The 12,352-nt window shown below is 44.8% G+C and overlaps 2 long non-coding RNA genes across 2 annotated transcripts; one reads left to right on the forward strand and one right to left on the reverse strand.

Moving 5' to 3' along the window:
- The first annotated feature begins 3,128 nt into the window (after positions 1–3,128).
- LOC138680643 (uncharacterized) lies at positions 3,129–4,184 on the forward strand. The gene is made up of 3 exons (XR_011321710.1): positions 3,129–3,372; positions 3,872–3,981; positions 4,068–4,184. It is a non-coding gene; the product is annotated as an uncharacterized lncRNA (long non-coding RNA).
- Positions 4,185–5,358: 1,174 nt separating this feature from the next.
- Positions 5,359–8,048, reverse strand: LOC138680645 (uncharacterized). The gene is made up of 3 exons (XR_011321711.1): positions 7,911–8,048; positions 7,654–7,804; positions 5,359–7,566 (listed from the first exon to the last, which is right to left on the reverse strand). It is a non-coding gene; the product is annotated as an uncharacterized lncRNA (long non-coding RNA).
- Positions 8,049–12,352: the final 4,304 nt, after the last annotated feature.

Consider the following 12,352-nt stretch of genomic DNA (forward strand, 5'->3'; position numbering starts at 1 on the left):
CTTCCACAGGTGACGAGGTTAATTCGTTAGCTGGCTGCTCTATTTAACTCCACCTAGATCAATGCTCCATGCCACCTGTCAATGTTCCAGTATTGGTCTAGTTCACTCCTGGATCGTTCTTGTGACCTGTCTTCCCAGCAGAAGCTAAGTTCCTGCTTGTTTTTTTTTAGTTTGCTATTTTTCTGTCCAGCTTGCTATTTTGATTGTTGTCTTGCTTGCTGGAAGCTCTGGGACGCAGAGGGAGCGCCTCTGCACCGTGAGTCGGTGCGGAGGGTCTTTTTGCTCCCTCTGCGTGGTCTTTTTGTAGTTTTTTGTGCTGACCGCAAAGCTACCTTTCCTATCCTCTGTCTGTTCAGTAATTCGGGCCTCACTTTGCTAAATCTATTTCATCTCTGTGTTTGTAATCTTCATCTTTACTCACAGTCATTATATGTGGGGGGCTGCCTTTTCCTTTGGGGAATTTCTCTGAGGCAAGGTAGGCTTTATTTTTCTATCTTTAGGGCTAGCTAGTTCCTTAGGCTGTGTCGAGTTGCATAGGGAGCGTTAGGAGCAATCCTCGGCTATTTCTAGTGTGTGTGATAGGATTAGGGATTGCGGTCAGCAGAGTTCCCACGTCTCAGAGCTCGTCCTATATTATTTGTAACTATCAGGTCATTCCGTGTGCTCTTAACCACCAGGTCCATTATTGTCCTGACCACCAGGTCATAACAGTTCAGGTGGCCAAAAGTACTAATGCATCTCAATAGAGGGATAAGAGAAGTTCTGAGACCATTTTTTTTTCTTTGCAGTGTGTTTTGTCTCTCTTTTCCCCTTTACCTCTGGGTGGTTCAGGATACAGGTGTAGATATGGACATTCAAGGTCTGTCCTCTTGTATGGATAATCTCACTGCAAGGGTACAAAACATTCAAGATTTTGTGGTTCAGAATCCAGTGTTAGAGCCTAGGATTCCTATTCCTGATTTGTTTTTTGGGGATAGATCTAAGTTTCTGAATTTCAAAAATAATTGTAAATTGTTTCTTGCTTTGAAACCTCGCTCCTCAGGTGACCCTGTTCAACAAGTGAAAATCATTATTTCTTTGTTACGTGGCGACCCTCAAGGCTGGGCATTTTCCCTTGCGCCAGGAGATCCGGCATTGCGTGATGTTGATGCGTTTTTTCTGGCGCTCAGATTGCTTTATGATGAACCTAATTCAGTGGATCAGGCAGAGAAAATCTTGCTGGCTCTGTGTCAGGGTCAGGATGAGGTAGAGATATATTGTCAGAAGTTTAGGAAGTGGTCTGTACTCACTCAGAGGAATGAATGTGCCCTGGCAGCAATTTTCAGAAAGGGTCTCTCTGAAGCCCTTAAGGATGTCATGGTGGGATTTCCCATGCCTGCTGGTCTGAATGAGTCTATGTCTTTGGCCATTCAGATCGATCGACGCCTACGTGAGCGTAAAGCTGTGCACCATTTGGCGGTATTATCTGAGCATAGACCAGAGCCTATGCAATGTGATAGGACTTTGACCAGAGCTGAACGGCAAGAACACAGACTCGGAATGGGCTGTGTTTTTACTGTGGTGATTCCACTCATGCTATCTCCGATTGTCCTAAGCGCACTAAGCGTTTCGCTAGGTCTGCCACCATTGGTACGGTACAGTCGAAATTTCTTTTGTCCGTTACTCTGATCTGCTCTTTGTCATCCTATTCTGTTATGGCATTTGTGGATTCAGGCGCTGCCCTGAATTTGATGGACTTGGAGTTTGCTAGGCGCTGTGGTTTTTTCTTGGAGCCCTTGCAGTATCCTATTCCATTGAGGAATTGATGCTACGCCTTTGGCCAAGAATAAGCCTCAGTACTGGACCCAATTGACCATGTGCATGGCTCCTGCACATCAGGAGGATATTCGCTTTTTGGTGTTGCATAATCTGCATGATATGGTCGTTTTGGGGTTGCCATGGCTACAGGTCCATAATCCAGTATTGGACTGGAAATCTATGTCTGTGTCCAGCTGGGGTTGTCAGGGAGTACATGGTGATGTTCCATTTTTGTCTATTTCGTCATCCACCCCTTCTGAAGTCCCGGAGTTTTTGTCGGATTACCGGGATGTATTTGATGAGCCCAAATCCAGTGCCCTACCTCCTCATAGGGATTGCGATTGTGCTATCAATTTGATTCCTGGTAGTAAGTTTCCTAAGGGCCGACTGTTCAATTTATCTGTGCCAGAGCACGCCGCTATGCGGAGTTATGTAAAGGAATCCTTGGAGAAGGGTCATATTCGCCCGTCGTCATCACCATTGGGAGCAGGGTTCTTTTTTGTGGCCAAGAAGGATGGTTCTTTGAGACCTTGTATTGATTACCGCCTTCTTAATAAGATCACAGTCAAATTTCAGTACCCTTTGCCGCTGCTGTCTGATTTATTTGCTCGGATTAAGGGGGCTAGTTGGTTCACCAAGATAGATCTTCGTGGTGCGTATAATCTTGTGCGTATTAAACAGGGCGATGAATGGAAAACAGCATTTAATACGCCCGAGGGCCATTTTGAGTACCTGGTTATGCCATTCGGGCTTTCCAATGCTCCATCAGTATTTCAGTCCTCTATGCATGACATCTTCCGAGAGTACCTGGATAAATTCCTGATTGTATATTTGGATGATATTTTGGTCTTCTCGGATGATTGGGAGTCTCACGTGAAGCAGGTCAGAATGGTGTTCCAGGTCCTTCGTGCAAATTCTTTGTTTGTGAAGGGGTCAAAGTGTCTCTTTGGAGTTCAGAAGGTTTCATTTTTGGGTTTCATTTTTTCCCCTTCTACTATCGAGATGGACCCTGTTAAAGTCCAGGCCATTTATGATTGGACTCAGCCGACATCTGTGAAGATTTATCCAAAAAATGATCCAACTTTTAATTTGTGCTGTAAATTAACTATCAATTCCGTCCGTGCCACATATTACTGTACATCAGTAGTGACACAAAAAAGCACATCCACCATAAGGGTATGTTCACACGTTCCTGATTTCCATCCTTTTTTTTTCAGGACTGAAACCGCAGCTCTTTGCAGAAAACGCAAGTGCGTTTTCTGGTGCGTTTTTGGTGTGTTTTTGGTGCGTTTTTTGATGCGGTTTTCAGTGCGTTTTTTGATGCAGTTTTCTCTGCAGATTGTCTGTGTTTGACACAAATAAAGCTTACTGCAGTGGGGGGAAAAAAAAAAAAATGATGTCATTTCCTTGTCCAACCCTTTTCTTCTTCCATCCTCCATTTTGGAACTACACATCAAAATGAGTGGACGTGCTGAGCGTAGGCCAGATGACAGCCCGCGGATCCAGCTCCGCACGCCACACCGGATTGCGATCCTGGGGTTGATGCTTCTAATTCTGAATCGACATGCACGTCAGGTAAGCAGATGTCTGTTTGTTTTATATATTGGGTTATGGGTACATGTCCATGTTCTGGAAACGCTGTATGTTTGGCGCTGCGTGTGGCCGCAGCGCCAAACATGCAGCGTCCACATGTAACAGCATAGTGGAGGTGATTTCATGAAATCACGTCTCCACTGTGTGTCATCCATCAGCCCTGCGACTCCGGACATGCTGCGCGTCTTTTATGATCCCAGCATGTCCGTGTTCCTTGTTGAGAAGCTGCGGCTCCGCAAGGAATAAAACAGGGCCCTATGTGTGGGGTGCGATGATGCCGGATTTGTACAATGAACACATCTGGCATCATAACGTCCCAGAAGGGGGTGGGGCTTTGCACATAGCGGCTTTGGCGCTCCAACGATAACGATGGCCATCCTGAATGTGGACACGTACCCTTACATAATCCGCATTGCTTTCCAGGCATGCTTAATATTTTTTGTTGTGTTTTATAAAAAAAAAATTTTTTTATTTACTTTAGAGGCAGCGGCGGCAGAGAAGACGTGCGCAGAAAAGGATGAGGGTGCACCCGCTTGTAGCAGACCGAACTGAGAAGGGGCACTTTTATGTGCTGTACAATGATTTAAGGAGGTAAGTAGAAATATATTGAATGACGAATTTACCTTTTTTTGATAACAATACTTGTGAAGTAACCCTTTTTTTTTTTCAATTTTCAGATATCCTGAAAAATTTATCTCTTTTTGTCGGCTACCAATTATGGCATTTGACAGACTGCTCACCATCCTGGCACCCCATTTGACACTGCAAGACACGGTGATGAGGAAGTCCATCTCTGCTGAGGAAAGGCTGCTCATCACCTTGCGGTAAGTAACAATTTTTGGTGGGGAATGTCGTTAGGTCTCTATTTTACTTGTGTCTCTGTGTCCAGTATGTGTGATTAAACCCACCCAGTCCTCCTGTTGGACAGGGGGCACACATACACACACACACGTGAGATACGGCTGAGTGTTGCATGGTAATCACCGGCCCTGCGGCCTGCACTCTGGAGCGGAGTGTGCACCCACATACCAATACATGGAGCCGCACGCTCCACAACGGAGTGCATGCACCAGGTCCAGGGATTACCATGCAACACTCGGTCATATCTCTCATGCGTGTGTGCACAAGTCCCATCAGGCCTTTTATTTAATTTTTTTTTACACCCTTTGTGTTGTACTGGGTGTTAATGCCATCATTATTGAATGGTGCTGGACGCATATTATAGCATAAGTGGTAATTTTAATAAATGATTTTTCAATTTGAAAAAATAAATATAAACAGCCCCTTTCAAATCCAACAGGCAACTGGAGCTACAAACAAAAGCTCATGACCGGACACCATAGTCAGAGAAAAAAACACAAGAAAACCACAAGAAAAAAGAAGTACATTATATCTCAGATAATCATTATAAAATTGTCAGTTTGTTGTTGAATATTAAAAATGACCAAAATATGACAGAAAAACCGTTATACTGAAATATTCAAATATTAGGGAACTGGTGCACCACAACATCCACTATCACATAACAGGAGGGGAGAAGGGCAGGAGTTGTCAAAGGAGTTACAGTTAGGGCCAGAAATATTTGGACAGTGACACAATTTTCGCGAGTTGGGCTCTGCATGCCACCACATTGGATTTGAAATGAAACCTCTACAACAGAATTCAAGTGCAGATTGTAACGTTTAATTTGAAGGGTTGAACAAAAATATCTGATAGAAAATGTAGGAATTGTACACATTTCTTTACAAACACTCCACATTTTAGGAGGTCAAAAGTAATTGGACAAATAAGCATAACCCAAACAAAATATTTTTATTTTCAATATTTTGTTGCAAATCCTTTGGAGGCAATCACTGCCTTAAGTCTGGAACCCATGGACATCACCAAACGCTGGGTTTCTTCCTTCTTAATGCTTTGCCAGGCCTTTACAGCCGCAGCCTTCAGGTCTTGCTTGTTTGTGGGTCTTTCCATCTTAAGTCTGGATTTGAGCAAGTGAAATGCATGCTCAATTGGGTTTAGATCTGGAGATTGACTTGGCCATTGCAGAATGTTCCACTTTTTGGCACTCATGAACTCCTGGGTAGCTTTGGATGTATGCTTGGGGTCATTGTCCATCTGTACTATGAAGCGCCGTCCAATCAACTTTGCAGCATTTGGCTGAATCTGGGCTGAAAGTATAGCCCGGTACACTTCAGAATTCATCCGGCTACTCTTGTCTGCTCTTATGTCATCAAATAAACACAAGTGACCCAGTGCCATTGAAAGCCATGCATGCCCATGCCATCACGTTGCCTCCACCATGTTTTACAGAGGATGTGGTGTGCCTTGGATCATGTGCCGTTCCCTTTCTTCTCCAAACTTTTTTCTTCCCATCATTCTGGTACAGGTTAATCTTTGTCTCATCTGTCCATAGAATACTTTTCCAGAACTGAGCTGGCTTCTTGAGGTGTTTTTCTGCAAATTTAACTCTGGCCTGTCTATTTTTGGTATTGATGAATGGTTTGCATCTAGATGTGAACCCTTTGTATTTACTGTCATGGAGTCTTCTCTTTACTGTTGACTTAGAGACAGATACACCTACTTCACTGAGAGTGTTCTGGACTTCAGTTGATGTTGTGAACGGGTTCTTCTTCACCAAATTAAGTATGCGGCGATCATCCACCACTGTTGTCATCCGTGGACGCCCAGGCCTTTTTGAGTTCCCAAGCTCACCAGTCAATTCCTTTTTTCTCAGAATGTACCCAACTGTTGATTTTTCTACTCCAAGCATGTCTGCTATCTCTCTGATGGATTTTTTCTTTTTTTTCAGCCTCAGGATGTTCTGCTTCACCTCAGTTGAGAGTTCCTTTGACCGCATGTTGTCTGCTCACAGCAACAGCTTCCAAATGCAAAACCACACACCTGGAATCCACCCCTGACCTTTTAACTACTTCATTGATTACAGGTTAACGAGGGAGACGCCTTCAGAGTTAATTGCAGCCCTTAGAGTCCATTGTCCAATTACTTTTGGTCCCTTGAAAAAGAGGACGCTATGCATTACAGAGCTATGATTCCTAATCCCTTTCTCCGATTTGGATGTGGAAACTATCATATTGCAGCTGGGAGTGTGCACTTTCAGTCCATATTATATATATAATTGTATTTCTGAACATGTTTTTGTAAACAGCTAAAATAACAAAACTTGTGTCACTGTCCAAATATTTCTGGCCCTAACTGTATATGTCCCTGTACATCTCTATAGAGACCTCCAGAGCCAGTATTTTTTAATCCTTTGACAACGCATGTCCTTCTCTCTTCCTGTTATGTGATAGTGGATGTTGTGGTGCACCTGTTCCCTATTATTTGAATACCAATACGGTTTTTCTGTTAAATTATGTTTTGTTCATTTTTATTATTTTCAATAAACTGATAAGTTTAACGATTATCACATATGATGTACTTCGTTTTTCTTGTGGTTTTCTGTGCAACTGAAAACTTTTGCCCAATTTATGTTCAATTCAGAAAAGTGTACTCTGGTGAATAGAGGAAATTTGTTCCCTCAGTTTCATACGTTGCTCCCCCCAGCTGCTGCGAACTGCCTCTATCGCCATAACTGCCTTGGAGGCCTCTATGTCCAGAACTTCCTTGGCTGTTGGCCAAATACTGGGGTCTTGTAGCTGGTGTTTCAGGTGTTCTGTGTCGGGGCCTGAAAAGTCCCAACACCCCCATCAAAACCTCATTGTATGTAGAAATAGGAGCAGGGTCCTCCAGAGCAGTGAGGGACATCTGGACCATAGACATAAAAAGAGATTGTCTATCCGGTGGCAGGGAGCGTGTTTTTCTGGCGACAGTTTGTGCAAAGGAGTCGCAATGTTCATCTGTAGTTGATTTTTTTAATAAATCCAATGTATCGCAGGCAATTTGAACCGTTTGGTCCTCTTGGTTCTTTTTTTTTTTTTTTTCTCTGCTGCCACCGGATAGACAGCTCTCTTCTCCACTCTCACAGCTTCTACGGAATCAGATGCTTCAGCAGCTGCTGAAGCAGATGTTGATGCAGCAGCTGCTGAAGTGGATGCTGATTCAGCAGAAGTTGTGGGAATGGAGGGAGAGATGGTCCCTCCCACTCCAGAGGAACTGCCTGCTCCATCCTCTGTGTCGCTGTCCTCTAAATCAGCAGCAGACATGTTTCCTTCCGTCCTGTGGGGGGAAAAAAAAGATCATTAATACAATTTTTAGCACAACATATTATATATAAATAATCTTGTGGAGTGGATTTTAACTTACTTTCTCAATGTCCTGCTGGTCACAATAAACTGTAGCTCTTCACTGAAGGGGAATTTGGTTTTGCTTGGCGAAGAGCCACTCTTTGAGCATTCATTCAGAAATTTTGTGAATCGGTCTCTGATGGAGCGCCAACGTTGCCTCACATCTTTATCTACCAAATAAAGGTTCCAAAAAAAACCAAAAAATTTTTTTGAGATCTAAAAAACTTATATTTTTAATATACTCAAGGTTTACTAAATAAATGTAATTATAATTACCTATTTTCAGCTGTGTTGTCACAGGATATCTGTCCCAATCCGGGAACATGTCACGAACTATTTTTGTCCATGCTAGTTCCCTGAAGTACTTATCCTTATAGGACTCATCGGAAGGGTCCCACAGGGCCGGATAATCACGAACCTACAATGAATACAATAGTGTCATCTCATAATCTATAGCACGACCAAGTAATGTTACACTAATGCTTTTAAAAAGTTGAAATATATCAAAGTAACCCCTAATAAATGAACACACGCACAAAAACACAAACACCAATAAAAACCTTCGTGTGCAGTTGTTTTACTACTAGCTCCGGTGCCGTCAATCATGAGCGGTGCGTGCGCCAATCAACAACATTAAGTAAAAAACCCACTATAAACTAAAATAGTTAGGATAGGGTTAGGGCTCATAACCCTAAGGACCCTACCCCCAAAGGGATCCTAACCGGAAAGGGATCCTAACCCTAAAGGGAACCTAACCCTACCCCTAAAGGGATCCTAACCCTAACAATACCCCTAACCCTAAAGGGATCCTAACCCTACCCCTAAAGGGATCCTAACCCTACCCCTAAAGGGATCCTAACCCTAACCCTAAAGGGATCCTAACCCTAAAGGGATCCTAACCCTACCCCTAAAGGGATCCTAACCCTACCCCTAAAGGGATCCTAACCCTAACCCTAAAGGGATCCTAACCCTAACCCTAAAGGGATCCTAACCCTAACCCTACCCCTAAAGGGATCCTAACCCTAACCCTAAAGGGATCCTAACCCTAACCCTAACCCTAAAGGGATCCTAACCCTACCCCTAAAGGGATCCTAACCCTAACCCTAAAGGGATCCTAACCCTAACCCTAACCCTAAAGGGATCCTAACCCTAACCCTACCCCTAAAGGGATCCTAACCCTAACCCTACCCCTACAGGGATCCTAACCCTAACCCTAAAGGGATCCTAACCCTACCCCTAAAGGGATCCTAACCCTAACCCTAAAGGGATCCTAACCCTAACCCTAAAGGGATCCTAACCCTAACCCTACCCCTAAAGGGATCCTAACCCTAACCCTACCCCTAAAGGGATCCTAACCCTAACGGGATCCTAACCCTAACCCTACCCCTAAAGGGATCCTAACCCTAACCCTAAAGGGATCCTAACCCTAACCCTAAAGGGATCCTAACCCTACCCCTAAAGGGATCCTAACCCTAACCCTAAAGGGATCCTAACCCTAACCCTAAAGGGATCCTAACCCTAACCCTAACCCTAAAGGGATCCTAACCCTAACCCTACCCCTAAAGGGATCCTAACCCTAACCCTACCCCTAAAGGGATCCTAACCCTAACCCTAACCCTAAAGGGATCCTAACCCTAACCCTACCCCTAAATGGATCCTAACCCTACCCCTAAAGGGATCCTAACCCTAAAGGGATCCTAACCCTAACCCTAAAGGGATCCTAACCCTAACCCTAAAGGGATCCTAACCCTAACCCTACCCCTAAAGGGATCCTAACCCTAACCCTACCCCTAACCCTAAAGGTTAATGATAGGGTTGCTATTGTAAGGTGGCATTAAGCACGGTTAATAATGGAGAGGCGTCAATAAGACGCCTATCCATTATTAATCCTATTAAAGGGTTACTATAATATATGTGGACCCCCTAAAAAAAAATACATAGGGTCCCCCTATATTTTTAGTCCAGAAAGGCTAGGCAGACAGCCGTGGGCCAATATTTGAGGCCCGGGAAGGGGTTAAAATACCCATGGCTGTTCCCAGGCTATGAATATTAACCCACAGCTGTCTGCGCAGCCTTTCTGGCACTAAAATATAGGGGGCTCCGAAAAAAAAAAAGTGTTGGGGTCCCCCTATATTTTTAGTCCAGAAAGGCTAGGCAGACAGCCGTGGGCCAATATTTGAGGCCCGGGAAGGGGTTAAAATACCCATGGCTGTTCCCAGGCCATGAATATAAGCCCCCAGCTGTCTGCGTAACCGTTCTGGCACTAAAATATAGGGGGCCCCGAAAAAAAAAAAGTGTTGGGGTCCCCCTATATTTTTAGGCCAGAAAGGCTACGCAGACAACCGTGGGCTTATATTCATAGCCTAGGAAAGGGGCCATGGATATTTGCCCCCCCCTGGCTACAAATATAAGCCCGCAGCCGCCCCGGAAAAGGCGCATCAAAAAGATGCGCCAATTCCGGCACTTAGCCCCTCTCTTCCCACTCCCGTGTAGCGGTGGGATATGGGGTAATGAGGGGTTAATGCCACCTTGCTATTGTAAGGTGGCATTAAGCCCGGTTAATAATGGAGAGGCGTCAATAAGACGCCTATCCATTATTAAGCAAATGAAAGGGTTAAAAAACCCCACAAAGACTAGAAACAAATATTTTAATGAAATAAAGACACACACTTTTTGACCAAATTTTATTAAACGCTCAATCCGTTCTGAAGACCCTCGACCTGAAAAAGAGGCAAAATAAAAAAACAAATTCATACTCCCTGGCCCTGTCCGCAGAAATCCATCGAGGGTCCCACGAAGATCTTCCATGGAGAACAGACACATCCAGAGATGTGTCTGCTCTCCACGGCTGCAGCAACACACTGACAGGAGCCATAGTTCCTGTCGGTGTGTTACTGCGCATGCGCGAGTGAGTTTACCGGCGGTCATTGACCCCGGCACTCTCGCTTAACGGCAGTGCTGCGTGGGAAAGTTCAACGCAGCTGTACTGGCGTTAACCGAGACGCCGGAGCCATTGAACTCCGGAACAGTACGCGATACACTGCTAGGAGCTTCGCTCCTGGCAGTGTATCGCCGGAGAGCAGCCGATCGGCGTGGGACACTCGTTTTATGGATTCTGCGGACAGGGAGTATGGATTTGATTTTTTATTTTGGGATTTTTTCCTTGAGGATCGAGGGCTTCGCCTACAAGTGTGCTGTATGGTGAGTATATACTCTATGTTATGTGTTGTATGTACTGTACTGTGTGTCATGTTTGTGTATTGTGTGTTGGTGTTTTGTGTAACTTTACAATTGTGCTAAGTCGCCGGACACAGGGACAACTCTCTTATCCTAATACCGGATGGGAGTAGTAGTCCCATACGGCGACTTAGCACAATGGAGGCACTATCGTCGCATGGGGATGGACACACAGACATACCAAATCAATCAGACGCCCGTCATCGATCCCCATGCGACGGTATGCCTCCATGATGACAGTCTCTTCAGGATACAGTCAGGACCACACTCCGCCCACGGACTTCCTCCCGCTTCCCCGCACTTCCTGCAGCAGCAGTTCTGCACCACAAACCGCAATAAAACCCGCAAATATATTTTTGATCTGCGGGTTTTACTGTGGGTTTGACCTCACAATGGAGGTCTATGGGTGCAGAACCGCTGCTGTTTCTTGAAAAGAAGTGACATGCTCCTTTTTTCCCGCAGCTATTCAGCGCGGCTTTTTAAGGGAAATTCAGGACCATGTGCACAGCGGTTCCTGTTTTCCATAGGGGTACATTGTAATGTACCCTGCATGGAAAACAGCTGCGGAACCGCAGCGGCAAAACCGCTGTGGTTCCGCAGTAAAAAAGGCACTGTGTGAACATGGCCTAATTCAGCCCAATAAAAACAATTTTATTAATTAGAAAACATACATAAAATATCCAAACCAAAAAACACAGTATCTCAAATGTGAGGGACCTGTAGACTACTAGACTCTTAAAACATTTAGCATGTAATAGTATAAAGATAAGCTAATTAGCTACTCAGCTGGGCCTAGGAATTAATTCACTCACTAAAATATCTGCGGTATAAGCTACAAGAGTATCCACACAATAGCAGAGTGTTCCTCACCCCTATATGCTGAGTGACAAGTAAATTATAATAACCGCTGCTGAAACAATAGCACCCGACAACCAAAGTGTTATTTCCCTAAAAGGATTAGCTCAGCTAATTATCTATTGCCAGGCGGCAGTGATAAAGCGCTATACTTACTGCTAGATGAAAGGAATAGTGTCCGGTCCCTCTCCCCGACGCGCGTTTCGTCCACACTTCTTCAGGGGGCGTGTCGGGGCAGAGGGATACACCGGCTTATATCCTGCACCGTGACCAATGATCTACGGGAATGCCCGATCATGTGGAACTTCGCTGCCTGATGTCATCGGCGCGCCGGCTCGTTCCCCCGCCATCTGAAAGGTGACTCATCACCCTCGGACTGCGAGCAGCAGCGCGTTCATGATGCCATAGCAACAGCTTTCATGTCCGCCCGCTTGCTCTAATAGCCGAGGAGATCTGGGTTCATGGCAGGGAGACTCCGAAGCAACGCGCACACCTCAGGCAGCGTAAGAAGACCGGGACTAAAACTAAGAGGAAAATCCTATAACAGAGAAAAGTGACCTATGCTCAGTGCCGTATTCACCTATAATATGATACTATTAAAGTGACCTGTGCTGTAAACTTATGAC

This window comes from Ranitomeya imitator, chromosome 5, assembly GCF_032444005.1.
Source record: "Ranitomeya imitator isolate aRanImi1 chromosome 5, aRanImi1.pri, whole genome shotgun sequence".
NCBI lineage: Eukaryota > Metazoa > Chordata > Amphibia > Anura > Dendrobatidae > Ranitomeya > Ranitomeya imitator.